The following is a 16,830-nucleotide window of genomic DNA, read 5'->3' as shown; positions in this document are numbered from 1 at the left end:
TCAAATGAGTCTACATTTGATTTCAATTTAAGATTCCAGAAAGGTATGTACAGACTATTTCAAGTTATGAGGTTAAATGAAGATGTCTGTCTCACAACATATTTCAATGCCTTTGATAGCAAAATGGCTTATCAATTGAAGGATAAGGATCCTAAGACTTTAAGGGATGCCTATAAAATTGTAGTAAATATAGAGAATAATAGGAAGGCATTTGGTAAACTTGGTAGGAGGGATGATCCTAAGCTTTTTAATCCTAAGAACAATAATAAAAGGGAGGGTGACAAAACTCCTCTAGGAAAGAAGTTCGAAGAACCTACTATAGGCCAGGTTTTGGAATTGCTCAAGAAGATGAATCCCACCAATTTCAATAAGCAAAATGTTGCTGAAAGATCCCCTATGAATAACAACAATTTCAATAGGTAGCCTAGAATGCAAAATTACCCTTACACCACTCAGTGGAAAGATGGTAAGCCAATTCCCAACCAGACCCACAATGTGAAGGATAAGGGTACTCCAGATCCCCTACAAAGGAACACTGTAAATATGAATGATGATGTACCATGGTGCATTATATGTCAATCACCTCATTCTGTTGATTATTGTGCTGTTGCTCAGTCATTTGCCCAAGGCCAAGGAGTGCAACCTAAAGAAGAAACTGAAGAGAAAAGCCATGATGACATAAGTTGCAATATGGTAAGCATGTGTGATGACTTGATAGATTCTGATTCAGAAGAACCTGAAAATGATATTACTAGCCAGAGAATTGCTTACTAGCTACATCATCAGCAAGTGCTTTTAGATGATGAAGGGTATGATATAGGTAAGGTATGCAGTAAATTTTATGATGTAGGTCTCACAAGCTTAAGAATGCCCTCCAAAGAGGAGATTGACAGAATTGCAGTAGAAATGATTTCAAAAGTCCATAGTAATTATAGTTTGAGAAACAGAGCAATAAACAATGATGCAGGAAAGCCATCTAGTGTATTAATCAAAGACATCACTCATAAGATGAATGACCAAAACAAGAAAGTCAATGTAGGTGTACCCAAGATCAAGGAAAAAAAGGGTAAGAAATGGGAACCAAAGAAGAAGGTTCAATTTTAGATAAGTGAAGCAACAAAACCAGTTGTGCAACCAAAGAAATAAGAACCTAATGTTATCAAGCAAAATATGGTGCCTACTACTCAAAAGATTCTGACTCCAGGTACTATTGTAAAACCCACTATTGTTGAACCTGTTGATATGATATCCATGTTATCTCAAATTACTGTAAAAGTGCCCTTGTCTAAAATTTTTAGAATTGAAGAGAACAAGAATAAGGCTTTGTCATGGTTGGGTGGAATAGAAAAAAATAATATTGTTGTAGATCAAATTGTGTCCCAACAAACCCCATTAGTAATAGAGGATTGTGGTATCATATCCCAGATTCCTCAAATGTTTCTAGATGATTCCTCAGTGGCATTTATAGAAGATATTGATCCTTTTTTCCTTAGTTTAATCATAAAAGGGAAGACCTTAAAAAATTGCATGATAGACTCAGGAGCTTCCAACACTATAATTCCTTTCAAAGTAATGGAAGCCTTAAGTTTGAAGGTGGATACCAAGCAGGGCAGATGCAAAGGAATGGATGCTAGGGAAGTCCCAGTCATAGGTACCATAAATGCCTTACCATTCAAATTGGTTGCATATCCTGAAGTAGAATTAACCATGTCTTTTCTTGTGGTAGATATCCCTCCACACTATGGAATGTTACTCTCCAGAAAATGGAGTGCTGCCATGGGGGGAAGCCTATAATGTGACCTCACCTATGACACTTTTCATATAGGGGACAAAGATGTCAGGATAAATAGGGAGCCAAGGGTTAACCACATTTTAGGAGAAGAAATTGACAAAGATACCACTTGTTTCCTAGACACTGGGATTAATGCTTTTAGGGCTGAATTAATTATTTAGGAAGTTGAACACTTACCTGCTATCATTGAACATGAAGTTGAATGTTGCATGAATTCACCAAAATTATGGACAATGTTCTTTGATGGGGCTAGTTCTAAAGAGGGTGCAGGGGTAGGTGTAGTTTTTGTGTCCCTTGAAAATAAGACTTTTAGGTATTCATTCACCTTGAAGTTTTCCTACACTAATAATATTGTAGAATATGAAGCATTGCTGCTAGGACTCAAAGTTGCCATACATCATAGAATTAAGAAATTATGTGTCATAGGGGATTCTAAACTAATTATCTCTCATATCAAAGGAACCTACTCATCCAAGAATAAGAGATTGAAACAATATAGAAATGTAGTCTGGGATCAGATAGAATTCTTTGATGCATTTGGGATCTCATGGAGAGATAGGACCCAAAATAAGATGGCTAATCTATTAGCAAATGTAGCAATCAAGCCAAAAGAGATATCATTTGTAGGAATCTCCTAGATTGAGGTGCAAAATAGACCTTCCATACCTGACAACATTGAAAATTGGCAGGTCTTTGAAGATGACAAAGATATTACAATTTTTTTGTTAAATGAAGACAAGTACCACAGTTAGGAGATGGATTGTAGTGGACTGATTGAAACCATAAATGGGAAGGAAACCATTTTTGGTCAAGAAATAATGCAATTGAAAAAAAATAAGATGCCAAAGGGGTTAGTAGTCTTGGAAAATATTTTTGATAACCAAGGAGTAAAATCAAGAGTAAATGACCCCAAACCTTAGGAGTTAGAAGAAATAAACTTGGGTATTGATGAAGTTCCTAAAAGGGTTTATATTGGCCAAAATCTGCCTGTTGAAATTAGGAAAACATTGATTGACCTACTTAGAAAATATAGACATGTTTTTGCTTGGTCATATGATGACCTTAAGGCTTACATGGAGGATCTGTTCTAGCATGTCATACCATTGAAGGAAATTGTAAGACCTTTTAGGAAAAAAAAGAGATCAAACAATCCTACCCTTGCCCCAAAAATGCAAGAAGAACTGACAAAGCTAAGAGATGGTGGGATAATCAAACCAATCAGGCATTCCACTTGGATTTCAAACTTGGTTCCTGTCAAGAAAAAGAATGGAGATATTAGGCTTTGTGTTGATTTTAGAAATTTAAACATTGCATCTCTGAAAGACAATTATGGCTTACCTAATATGGAAGCCATGTTGCAGCAAGTGACTAGCTCTGAATTAATGTCAATGATGGATGGTTTCTTTGGATACAATCAAGTTCTAGTAAAGAAAAGTGAATAGTTCAAGACAACCTTCACAACCCCATGGGGAACATATGTGTATGTGAAGATGCCTTTTGGCTTGATTAATGCAAGAGCTACCTTCCAAGGAGCCATGGATGTAGCATTTTATGATTATATTGACAAATTTATGGTTGTGTACTAGGATTATCTTACTGCATATTCTAATAAGGCTGAAGATCACTGCAAACATTTGGAAAAAATATTTTTCAAAGCTTTGGAATATGGAGTTTCTTTAAACCCAAAGAAATGCGCATTTGGGGTCATAGAAGGCAAACTACTAGGACATATAGTGTCTAAGGATGGGGTGAAAATAGATCTTGAGAGAGTAGTGGCTATTGACAAAGTCCCCAAGCCAAAAAATGTAAAAGGAATTCAATCCTTCTTTGGCCAGGTTAATTTCCTTAGGAGATTTGTTAGAAATTTTGCTGAGATCAGTAGACGTATCTCAAAGATGCTCAAAAAAGGAGCCATTATAGATTGGAATGGTGAGCCTTCACAAGCATTCCAGGATATTAAAATTGCAATAAAAAATGCTCCAGTATTGAGAACCCCAGATTATTCAAAACCCATGCATATTTTTTCTTTTCCATCCTTCCATACTGTGGCTACAGTCTTATTCCAAAAAAATCAAGAAGGATATGAGCAGCCTATTGCCTTCTTCAATAAGTCACTACAGCCTGCTGAAATTAAGTATGAAATAAATGAAAAGAAAGTGTATGCTTTAGTAAAGGCTATAAAAGCTTTCAGATATTACTTGATAGGTGCTACTGTTATCACTTTTGTACCTAGTGCTACAGTCAAGGATATATTTTCTCAACAGGAAGTATTAGGCAGGAGATGTAGATGGATCAATAGAATCTAGGAATTCAACATTGATATATAGATAAAAAAGTTAGTAAGGGGTCAAGGTTTGGCCAAACTTATGGCTGAAGCTAATCTAGAGGCTAACTAGATAAATCTGGTAAATGATGATCTCAGAGCTAACTTATGTGACATGGACCAGTGTGATTGGCACACCAATGTCATATATTACTTGCAACACATGGAAGCTCCTCCCCATTTTCCTAAAAATGAAAAGAGGAATACTAAATTGCAAGCCATCAGGTATGTAATTGTCCAAAGCAACCTATGGTGGAGAAATTTTGAGGGAGTATTATTGAAATGTGTTGATAAGGAAAAGGCAAAAGAGGTTTTGAAAGAAATGCATGCTGGAGTGTGTGGGGGGCACTATATGGCCAAAACCACTGCACATAAGATAATGAGGGCTAGATTCTGGTGGCCTTCCCTTTTCAAAGATGCTCAAGTTATGGTTAGGAAATGTGATCCTTGTCAGAGGTTTTCCGAAAAGCTAAAATTCTCAGGAAACACCCCATTAAAGCCAGTGGAGATTCAAGATCCTTTTCAACAATGGGGTCTGGACTTCATAGGAGAGATTTTCCCCAAGTCTAGCACTGGCTATTCTTGGATTTTGGCTACTACTGACTACTTTATAAAATGGGTAGAGGCTATCACCACAAGAAATGCAACAAGTAAAGTGGTCAATAATTTGTTACTGAATAATATTATTTCCAGATTTGGCTGTCCACAGAAAATTGTAACAAATAATGCTATGTTCTTTAGGTCTAAGGAATTCATCAAGTTTTGTGATAAATATGGAATGACAAGGTCATCATGTGCTCCATATCATCCACAAGGGAATGGACAAGCTGAGTCCAAAACTAAGATCCTGTTGAAGGTCATTAAGAGGACCTTGGATGATAATAAAAAGGCATGGGATTCCAAGTTACAGTTGGCAATCTGGGTTGACAAAGTGACTGTAAAGAAAGAAATTGGTGTAGCTCCATTTGATTTAGTGTATGACATTCAAGCCAAAATGCCTCAGAACAACTTGATGGGACTCTACAATTACATCCAGCTGTATGATTAAGATACTACAGATGAAATGCAAGAAAGAATGGATGAATTGGTAGGACTGACAGAGACTAGAAGAGAAGCATCTCTAAAAAACCAAAAGTTGCAATTGCAAGTCAAGACACTCTATGATAAAAGAACTGTATGAAAAAAGTTTGAAAAAGGAGAGTTAGTCTTAATGTGGAATGCTAGAATTGAGGACAAAGGAAAACATGGCAAATTTGATCCTATTTGGTTAGGCCCATATCTAATTGAAAATACTTGGGGTGAAGATTCTTATATACTCAAAGATGTATTTGATAGTATTCTTGAATTTCCAGTTCATGGACAGTTCTTGAAGAGGTATTTTTCTTGAAAAATACTTATTTTTTCCATGAATAGTAGTTTTAGGGTTTCCTATGATTTTGTATTTTCTGTAAGTCCTTGTAAGTATCCTTGTGTAGTTTGTTCATTTGTTTCTGTGTGTTTCTTTGTGCTCTCTGAAGAAGTTGTCATTTTTGCACCAAGTATGTGGTTTGCTCTCCCATAGATTCTAAATTCTCGCATAGACTCAATTAGTCTATCATCCCCAAATAGAGCCACTGTTGGCCTAAAATTCTATGTAATAGGTTTTTTCTTGCCCAGATAAAATTTCAAGTTTTGATCCTTTAGATGGTGATTAGGTTTCCAACTAAGTGCATGTTTTTATTGGGCTAGTCCTTTCTTCCTTTTAAAATTTTCCTTAGTGCGAGATTTTAAAAAAAATGGGGAGGGAAGGAAGATTAAGAAAATAATTTTATTCACCTATGTTACCGCACCATTGGATTTCTTTTAAATCTATGGTTATCACTAGCTCGCCATGAGGAGATGCGAGAGAATTAAACATAGCGAGTTGGTGATGTTATGACATGTGTACGTGGTCATCGAGAATAATAAATCTGGCATCCAAATTGCTCCAGTAAGTCACTAAGTTGCTATCAGAATATACAAGCAAGTTGTCGGTAGTGACATAGCGAGGACAAAATTAGTTCTAAAGGCGGTTGTTTTTTATGACCAGAAATGATTTGGAAATGCTCAAAAAATTTCTTTGCAGACTGTGTTACTTTTTTCGACGCCTATTTTTTGGTGGGTCATTGCATCCCTAGCTAGATATTGTTATGTTTTGCCAGTAGCGACATAACGACTGACCCAACAATAAAAAAACACGGCAAAACCTAAGATAAAGTATGATTAAAATATATATGTGCATGCCAGCGGATTCCACCAGCTCAGCAAAAGATGTACCATGGACCCACTTCCTAGGAATATAATACAATGTTTTCTGACCGTAAGATTGGGCTAAGATCAAGGGTTGTCGTTAGCTCTCTATGAAGAAATGCTCAGAAGTTAAGCATAGCGAGTTAGCGACATGATGGCCCACCATTGATTCTTTGAAAAGTTGTTTCAAATGTATGCCACATGATTAATATAAGATCAAAGGCTATCACTAGCTCACCATGGGAAGATGCTCGAGGTATAAGCATAGCGAGTTAGCGATGTGATGACACATGTACGTGGTCATCCATGGGCCTAGTCTAAAGTTCCAGCATTGAAGGAAAGGTGCAGGTGGAGCTATCCCATTGGTTTGATTGAAAATATGTTAAGTAAGGAAGTGATCCAGCTTAGTTGTCATTACTAGATCGCATGTTTTTCCAAGAATTGACGGCGCATTTAAAAAAAAGAAGAAGGGTGGTGACGTTCTATCCCGCACATTTATGATGAATGGAGATTTCATATGTAAGAAAAAGGAAGAGTATAATATGTAAGATTTTATTTTATTATTCACTATAGTCCACTCCAACAAAGATTTTATTTTCTCTGAGCGTAGGCACTTGTTGATCATTTCATGATTAAGCATTGGTGAAGATGCAAAGACAGTTTCATATCTATTTGAAAGCAGTTGTAGAAGTTCAAAAGAGGAAAACTTTGGCAAAATATAGTAAGTATTCGATCATAACTTTTGTAATATTCCAATTATTACAATCAAGATGCCTCCTAAGAAATCATTCTCTGGGCAAGTTAATTATATGAATAGGAATGTCCACGATGATTTCTTAGAATTACTCCCAGGATCCACTACAGAGTCTACACAAGTCAAAAGATTAATTTCATTGAGTCCTAGGCTTAAAATTTTCGATGGCTTGTATGACAAGGGGAACTGGGTAAGGGATGTAGTAAACAATCAAATTGGCCTTATTTTGTTTAAAAATGGTTTTCAGAGAGGAATCTATTTGCCCCTCATGCTAATATATAGAATTTTGACTTGGGAAAGTTAGTAGTTCCTAGTGTTTTCATGGACTATGACTTGCTAGAAGATATTGCCAAAAACTATGACCAAGCCATTAGGGTTGTGAGAAGAAGTGATGGTGTGCCTCTAGTATCAATTAACCCTAAAGAAATTAGAGAAGTTTTTCACTTAGAACCATTATCAGATTTCCACGTGCCAATCAATTTGCTAGAATTAGAAAAGGAATATAAGAAAAAAAAGGATATAATTAGGGGAGGTGCATTGAGGGCACACATTGGTACCATAGGAACTCTACCAGTAATAACTATGGCCTCTAAAGAACCTTTTAAGAAGAGCCTTTTCACTTCTCAGGTTGTAGAGATATACAGGACCCTATGTCATGTTCTTCATGAAGATGAGCAGGATTTCATGCCCATTGACCTCATGTATATGATGATTCAAATTGCCTCTTTCGGTGTAGATGTTATTTTTGATTTCGCCTCCTTTCTAGCTGAATAAATTTAGATTGGTTTGGTTGGAGTTGCAAGAGGTAAGGTGGAGAAAGATTTTGGCCACTATTCCTTACTAATGCACATGTTCTTGTTCAAAGGGGTAACATATTTTGGTAATGAGATGAAATAAAATAGAGAAGAAAATGGGGAAACATTACCAGTCTAGTTGTGGAGTGTAGATATGACTTGGGATGCAAATAAAGCCAATTTTGTCAGATATGATAGATATTTTGCCTCTAAATTGAGATGTCTATTTTTGAGTGATAATCCCAAGATCCCTAAAGTATTAATGAATTTCATAAGACTTATGGATAGCCCCCATAATTTGAAATTTTCACACAATTGGGGAGATATTATTCCATACCCTATTTCCACCATTTTCAAAATTTATGGTTTTAAAGGGAGCCCTCATGTCCTGCCTTACCAAGTACCCCTAAAGATAGGGATGGCAGAAGTCTTATGGAAACTAGGAGGAGTAGAGGAAATTTTCTTTTCAAAGAGGCAACTAGGGTCAATTTTCCCTACTTGCCCAGTGGCCCATCAGTTTGTGATTACTAAAGGAGGATGGCTCTTTTTGTACAAAATTTTGGATCAGTATATGATGGCTATCTCCCACCCCCATTTTTGTGATTCTGAGGGATTTTTCAATCAGACTCTAAGGCATAGGATCAAGCTAGGACTAGTAAAGAATGATTCATATTACCTAGAAGACATTATAAGAAATGAATTTTCTTTACAAGAATAGGAAACTAAAAAAGAAAAATGGAGAGTTTACTCCCGGGTCCTAGAATTTATTCATTGTTTTGATCAAAATTATAGTCCTTTAGACAATGCTAATATAGAGGCTGATAGAATAAATAAGCTCATAAGTAACTTCCCTACAATAATGGAAACCATGAATGAGAAGAAGAAAATTTTTATTAATTCTTCTCTTGATAAGGCTAGAGAAGTCATGAAGAGGTTAGCCTTCACTCCTAATATAGGGGTTGGTCAAGTAATTGTACAAAAAAAACTTGGTTACAATATAATTCAGAATAAAAAGGCTCCTATGGATAAGGGAAAACAAATAATGGGATCCACCAGTATAATTTTAGAGGAGAGACCTGATGAGCCTAGCCCAAAGAGGTAGAGGGTAATAAGAGAAGGGAGACCTCAAGCTGAGGAATATTCACCCACCCATCTCCTTTGAGAATTGGAGAAGAGTAGCTTACAGGTGAGCAAGTTGAAGAGATTGGATCACAAGGAGGTGTTTTTATTACCAAAGCAGAATTGGATGAAGGTAATCCTCTAGAGCCTCCTCTCCCAAGTTTGGATCTGACAAGAGCTGATTATAGAGGCAGGGAATTGGATCCTATATTAGAACAAGCAAGTCATCAATTTTTGACTGATGACAATTTGGTAAAATCAAGAGCTTTTTAGCAATTTGCATGGAGAACAAACATGAACATCTTTGAGGAGAGATGCAAAAGGATGAAGATAGAGCATCTAGAAATGGATGAAGCTTCTATACAAAACTAGATAAAAGAAGAAATGATGAAGGAATTACAAAACGTTACTCCTAAAGAAGGAAGGAAAATGGTAAAGACCTCTAACATATTATTTTTGCCAAATTGGGATATTGTAGATGCTTTAATTTTCAATTATGTTTCAAGAAAATTGGAATTGCAAGACCCAAATAAAAAGGATTTCCAAGGAACTGCATTCATTGAGGATCAAGTTTCTTTGGTTATTTGGTCATTGAAAAAAGGATCTAGAGCCACATCATCGCATCCAGATGAGTCTAGGTTGATGGGTAACATACTTGTAAGAAGGGTTGTTGACACCTCCCAAGTACAGGCAGCCTATTGGAATGTGGAGTCTTCCCAGTTTCTTTTGGCCACTACTAAGAAAGAAGAACATGCTATATTTGAGTTACAAAGCAAGTATGAGACAGTGGTGGAGGCATACAAAAAAGAGGTAAAGAGGAGGATTGAGCTTGAAAATAAGCTATTGGAACAATCCACCAGGCCTAGAATAACCTATCCTCATCCCCTAGTAGAGCCTTTCAAGTCTACCCCCCTCACTGAAATGCCAGATACACCCCAGGGACCACAATATTATATTGCTGAGGAATTTGAAGAAGAAAAGGGTAAACTATGTGCCTTACATATAGAGTTGGAGTCTAAATATGAAGATAAACTCAGAAAAGATCTTACATATCTAGGAGACAGAGTTGAATGGCCATTAATCCATCATCAATTGGTCAGGGTGATTAACATCTAGGAGGAATTAAAAGGAAATGAGGAGGCTCTGAAGCCTATTGTGGACAAGTGGGTAAGAAGAGAAAAGGAAGTAACCTTTTTGTGTTTATCTATTATAGATAGTTCCCATGATCAGATTGAAAAAATATTTGATATGGTTTTGGACCTTGCTAACTTTGATAATAAGAGGACACATTTATAGAAGATAGCAATAGATCATTTAGACAAATATAGGAGTCAAAATTTCAAATTATTTCCTCATGCCCTAGATAAGAAAAATAATTTCAAAAGCAAACAGGAATGGATGAAAGAACTTGATGATGCATTCTATTTAAGAATGAATCAAGTAGTAAATGAAACTGGCCATGCATGGTGGGCCACCACAACAGATGAGATGGTGAAAGCCAAAATATTCTTTGATTCTTTAAAATAGGATTTCATTGATATTAATAATATGGCTGATTATGTAATAAAAAAATAGGACATTTTGCATTTCAGCTAGCCAAATGATGCATTATTTGATAGATGGATGGCAGAAATGGTTTCTAGTGAATAGTTGGATGCATATGACACTGATAGTGATAATGTGTAGGATGAGGGATTCCAAACCACTGATACTATCATTTCTCAAAACCAATCAGAAGAAGGAGACAAGAGAAACCTATCACTTTTAGTTACAAACTTGGGACCACAGGATGCTGATACGGCTAGAGAAGAAGACAAGATAGAAGTTGTTCCTGCCACCTAAGATAAAGATGAAGAAAGCCTATAGGTGGAAGTTAATATGCCAGCATCAGAACAAGTTTCATCATTGGCTAATTTGGTAGATACTTATACAGAGAAAATAGATCAATAACCAATTAGCAACACAAAATCATATAACAAAAGCTGATTCACTTAAAAGAATGTTTTGATCTAGGACATCTTCTGTTACCCGCATTTTGTCTTCTTGTGATAGGTGTATGTAAATATTCTTTGTAAAGGACACTTGTCTTTTCTTTTAGCCTGAAGCTTGTTGCATCTCACACAATTTAAGTGAGATTCCAAGGCTAAAGAAGGGTCCAAATTCTATTTCTCTAAGTAATAAGCTTAGTCTATTTTTGGTCCAAATTTTGAAAGCAAGTTTATGATGTATTTTCTCTGTCAATTATCTGAGAATACATGAAGATAGAATGAACCCTATTTCTTTCTGAAGGTCATTCTGAGTCTATTGTAAATGAAATACCATTTTCAAAGAAGATGAATAAAATATTGTGAACTATCCCCATATCAGTTCTTTCTGAATCTTGTCTCCTTTCAATTACTTTGTTGTCTTGATATTGTATAAGAAAAGGCTTGTGCAATTGAATGCAATCTAGTTAAGGTTGTATATCTGTTTATTACTACTATTAATTCAATGGATTAAATAAAAGCTTTGGTGAACATGATAAGGTTTCTTTAAGTGGTGGGAAGGATGTTGAATGATGAATTCTGATAAGAATTGCTAATAGCATTTTTTGTAAGGCAACAAACTAGATCTGAGAACTTGCTATAGACTTTGAAGCCCAATGGATTAGGCACTGATCAAATTGATTCAGCTGAAGGAGAAACATATCATAAATGGTTATCAAAATGCAGCATTATTAAATGAAACTTTAGTTTTATTTCCTGTAGATCTTCAAAGTTGGCTAGTACTTGTCTGCATGGAATTTTTTAGCTTTAGTTAGCCACTATTGTCAAGAACATCTGCAGATTTATAAAAAAATTCTTGGCCATATCTGTTTTATGGGATGTGTTTACCAAGTTAGTAAGAATTATGTATATGTCTGAGGATTTTGAAATGAGAATCAGAATGAAACTAAGAATAATCCTCATATAGTTGCTCCAATTTTAAATCATCCCTGAGTATACCCACCCTAGTTTTGCAGAGCCAAAATAGTAGAAAACCATGTGTGGTTTTGTTGAAGTTGGGTCCAAATACTTTGCATATACAATTGTTGATAAGAATTGGCTAGTCTTTAGATTGTGTTTGTACTGTCATTTTGGTATTAAGCATTTTTTCGCTTAGTAGTTTTAGTGCATTTTGAAACACCAACACCTTCTTCTTCTTAGCCAAAATACATTCTTTGCAAATAACATTAGTAGGCTTTATTATCTCAGGCAAGTCTCTAAATACAAATGTGCTACTAACTTTTCTAATATTATCAAAGTTTATATGATAAAATATTCTATGCCATAACCAATTTTCATCCACTTTAGCAACCACACATTTCATTTCAATGAGATTAAATTGAAATAAATTACCTCTAGACCTTGTTCTAGTCCTAATTTGTTAGGGTGGGGTTGCTGTTGTACCAAAGATCAATCTATTAATGCCTGATACAATCACTCAACTTATAGTACATAGGAGCTGGTTAAGCCCTTGTCATGAATCCCAAGGGGAGCACTAACCAAATTTCCAACAATATCCCCCTCAATGTTACCTGAGCATTTGAGGATTGAAACCTATGACCAAGCTTTGCTACCACTTGTTACAAGCTAGAATTGTTGTTGCACTAAAAGATTGACCTGTCAATGCTCGAGACAACCACTCAACTCATAGTACATAGGAGGTGGTTAAGCCCCTATCACAAATCTTGAGGGGAGCACTAACAAAATTTCCAAAACAATCATCTTACCATCTATATCCTTGATAGTTAAAGTGTTTTTTGTTAATTTTAGTTGTTATCCTTTTTCTGCTCACTATCTAACACTCAATAGATTATGCTTTAATCCATCAACAAAATAAACATTGTCAATATTAGTCCTTCCATCTAAAGTAATGGATCTAATTCATATAATGTGACATGCTACATTATTACCAACTCTAATAGTACCTCCATCATAGTTCTTGAATTTAACAATCTTATTCATATCACCAGTTATGTGATTTGAGAAACCATAGTCTATTATCCAATTAGATTTCTTTTCAACTTGGGAAACTAGAGCCCTTTCTTCTCTAATTTATTTATCAAGATCATCTTCCTTAATAGCTACAAATCCTATCTCATCATCACTTTCACTTTGAGTTCTTTCATCAGATTCCTCATCTTCATTAGCATACAAAAAAGTTTATCTCTCCTAGGCTTAAAATTTACCTTATACTTTTTCTCTCTTTTAGGATATTTTGATGAAAAATGCAAAAAATAATTACAAGTCCAAAACTTGAATATATTCTTACTATCTTTTTCTTTTTTCACAAGAAATGATATACCTTGTTCAATCTTCTTATCTTCATCTAATCTAGTTCTAGTGCCACTAGAAAACTCTCCATGTGTACTTGCACTTGTAGATAGACTTGGCCCAACATTTAAGGCACTAAAAGATGTCTCTACTCTTGTCAAATCATCAGATTATCTTAGACCTATTTCTATTTCTTCCAATCTTCCAAGCAACATTTCCCTAGAAAAATCCTTAGTATAGGGGATTAGTACTTCAATCATTTGAGCTATTTTCTTAATGGTGGTGTTAAAGTTTTCAAAATCTTCCACACCACTTCATCTTCTTCCTTGGTTCCACCATATGACTTTATTCTTGCAATAATATCTGACATCCCACCAATATAGCTTCTTATAGATTCATCTTCCAACATTTTACCATCTTGAAATGCACATATCCAATTCTGCAATCTAACTCTTTTTGTATGTGTATCACCTTCAAAAATAGATTCTAATTCTATACAAATCTTGTGAGATGTTTGAAGTGACTTTACTTGATTGTATTCATTCTCTAGAAGAGCTAACAATAAAGCTTCTCTGGCTCTCATTTTTCACATGAATAGATCTATCTCTTCTTCACTATATTCTGAAGCTTCCCTTCATATAAAATTTCCTTTTCACCTTTTGTCAAAAGCCAATATCCTAGACCATGCATAATAGATGAGTATTCATATTATCCTTCCAACCATAATAGTTGGCCCCATCAAATATAGGATTATCCTTTCTAGAAATATTCACCATCGATCTCCCAAAGCTATTAAGCTTAATCATTAAGGATCTAATGTTTTGATTCCAATTGTTAGAATATATAGTCCACCAATATAACTAAGAGCGGGGGGTATTAGTTTTCCAACAAAGATCACAAATATCAATCTTAATAACCTTTAGCCATATGAGAAATATAATTAGAAACCACAATAAGATACTCATGCACAATAATACTAGATATGTTAACTAGGGAAACCCTTGATCAAAGGGAAAACCCTAGTGGGGATGGTACACACAAGATGCTATACTAATATAATATTTATTCTTTGAGGATGAACCCTATTAGGAGTCTATAATAACATTCAATACATATTAGTTCCTATTAGAAGACTTTGAATCCTTGTTAGGAGATTCCAACCCTATTGGGAGTTGTAGAAGATAGCTAGACCCATTGCCCAAATAGCTTTAGGGGAAAGCTCAATGAACCCAATATCCAAATGATCACCATATTAGTCCTTATAGGCTAATAGAAATGAATTGTATCAATCCTTCATCTTCCTCTATCCTATCAACTAGACTTTTTCTCCTTCTGATCTTATAACCAAATCACAAATCTTGCATTTAATAATCCCTTGGATTGTTTACTCATATTCATCAAACACTTTTCTCCTTTTCAAACTTCTCTGTATACTTCACAATTTTGTACTACTTACAAAAAGGAAAAGATCTTTCCTGTATACCATATCTTCAAATAAATATTCCTTGGGCCAGCCTTGAGGCTTTCCAAATTAACTATAATAAGATAATTAATTAATTCTCAATTATAATAGCACTATTGGCTCACAATCTATAAAAATTATCACATGTGATAGTAGGGCTTGCAAAATCACTAACAACATCATCTGAGTATTGTATGTCATTGGATGATTGCACATTAATAGATTGTATCTCTACTAAAAGATATGATACAATCATCAAAAACTACTTCTTAGGTATTTAGTCTCTATACTATTCTTTGTAAATTAGATGCAACTTCCATACAACATCGATGTACTTTTTGCACATTGAATTACATCATGAGGAAATAGTATATCACATATCCATCACCATGCATCATTAGACAATCAAAACTTGTCCATACAACAAAAATCTTTATCTGCTACTTTAATAATCATCATAGGTTTATGGCTATGTTGACATTAATGACAAATACAATCATGAATACATCATTTCAATACTCTCCAATTCTTAGGATACTCCTAGAAAGGAATATCATCAACATTCATGCTAACAAGCATGCCCCTTTCCTAACATTATGGTCTAAGTATTCCTTATTTGTTAATATTAGCTACTAGAAGAATTAAACAATTCCTAACCTTTCTAGAACAAATTTAAGGAGGACATGTGGTAGATGAAAGACCCAAAAAACCTAAAAACTATGTAATTTTCAAGTAGGTAACAATTCCCCAATCATGCCCTAATTGCTTTTCTTCATCGAAACACTTAGAGGGTTCAATCAATTTCATAACATTTATAGCAGCCCTATCTACTACAAGCCCCAACATATTTAAAATAGAGTAGAAAAAATCATTGTAAAATGAAATACTATTTGAATAAGGGTATAATCTTTTCCATACCCTAGTCCATTGTTGTATAGGTAGATTCTTTCCAAATTCTTCTATGCTTTCAATTAAACTTGGATCAAAGTATCCCACATTCTTGTATAGAATAAAATGTAAAAATAGATAATAATGATGAAATTTGAAATTCTCTAGTTTTCCTTCCTAATCTAAAACAATCTCATCATGAAATCAATTTCCTATGTAGGTGAAAAAGTCATACCCAATGTTTGTGTGTGGGCCTTGAATATTCAATTCCATGATGTAGAATTCACTAGTAGCACACATAGTCCTATCTGAACCTAAGACCTTGTTCAAACCAAAGACTATATTCTGAAGATATCTTTGGAAATTCCCTAGAGGCACAAAATCTCCCAATATCTTTGGTATGTCTCCTTGTTTATTCTTTGATTTTGGAATATGTCTCAACAAGGCCCTACTGGTGTAGAAAGTCTTGTGTTTCTTGAAATTATCATTAAATTTTTCTAAGTTAATAGGGAATGACATAGGTCCCCCTAAGTTGAAAGATTCAATAAAAGTTTCCTTATCTAGTGTGTAGAGTATACTATAGTCCTTTATATGGAATTTTTTACTAACAAGATTGTATTCTTTAATCAATGCCTTTAGCAAACCAACATCAACAAAGAGCTCATGCACAATCAATTTGCCCAAATTTCTATTCTAGGGGTTTGATATGGGGACCTTTTCTAATCTATTGTTATAGAAGAACCAAACAAATTTGTTCCCACTTCTAGTTGGCTCCTTTGCATCTCTACAAAAACTATACAAATATCTGAAAGCATGGTCATTCATAGATTGTAGAATGGATGAACCTAGTAGGAAATGTAACCATTCATTAGTGAAAGGGCTAGGAATTTTTCCCTTTGAATAACTTGATGAAGCTTCTTCAATTTGAACCTATGCAATTAATTATCCCTCCTTTTGTGCCATTGTGTTAGGTTATCACAATACTACCAAACTCTATCTACTAGGATTCACTCTGTAAATTCAATTCTGCTCTATAATTTCAAACACTCTACAATTGGTAATAAAATTCTAGCTCTTTTTAATTTTTATCTCTTTTCTAAAAATCATAGCATGGCATTAATGACATTAAAATGGC

This window comes from Cupressus sempervirens, chromosome 2, assembly GCF_028749045.1.
Source record: "Cupressus sempervirens isolate cs-2001-9-10 chromosome 2, ASM2874904v1, whole genome shotgun sequence".
NCBI lineage: Eukaryota > Viridiplantae > Streptophyta > Pinopsida > Cupressales > Cupressaceae > Cupressus > Cupressus sempervirens.
Note: the sequence above shows the minus strand (reverse complement) of the source record.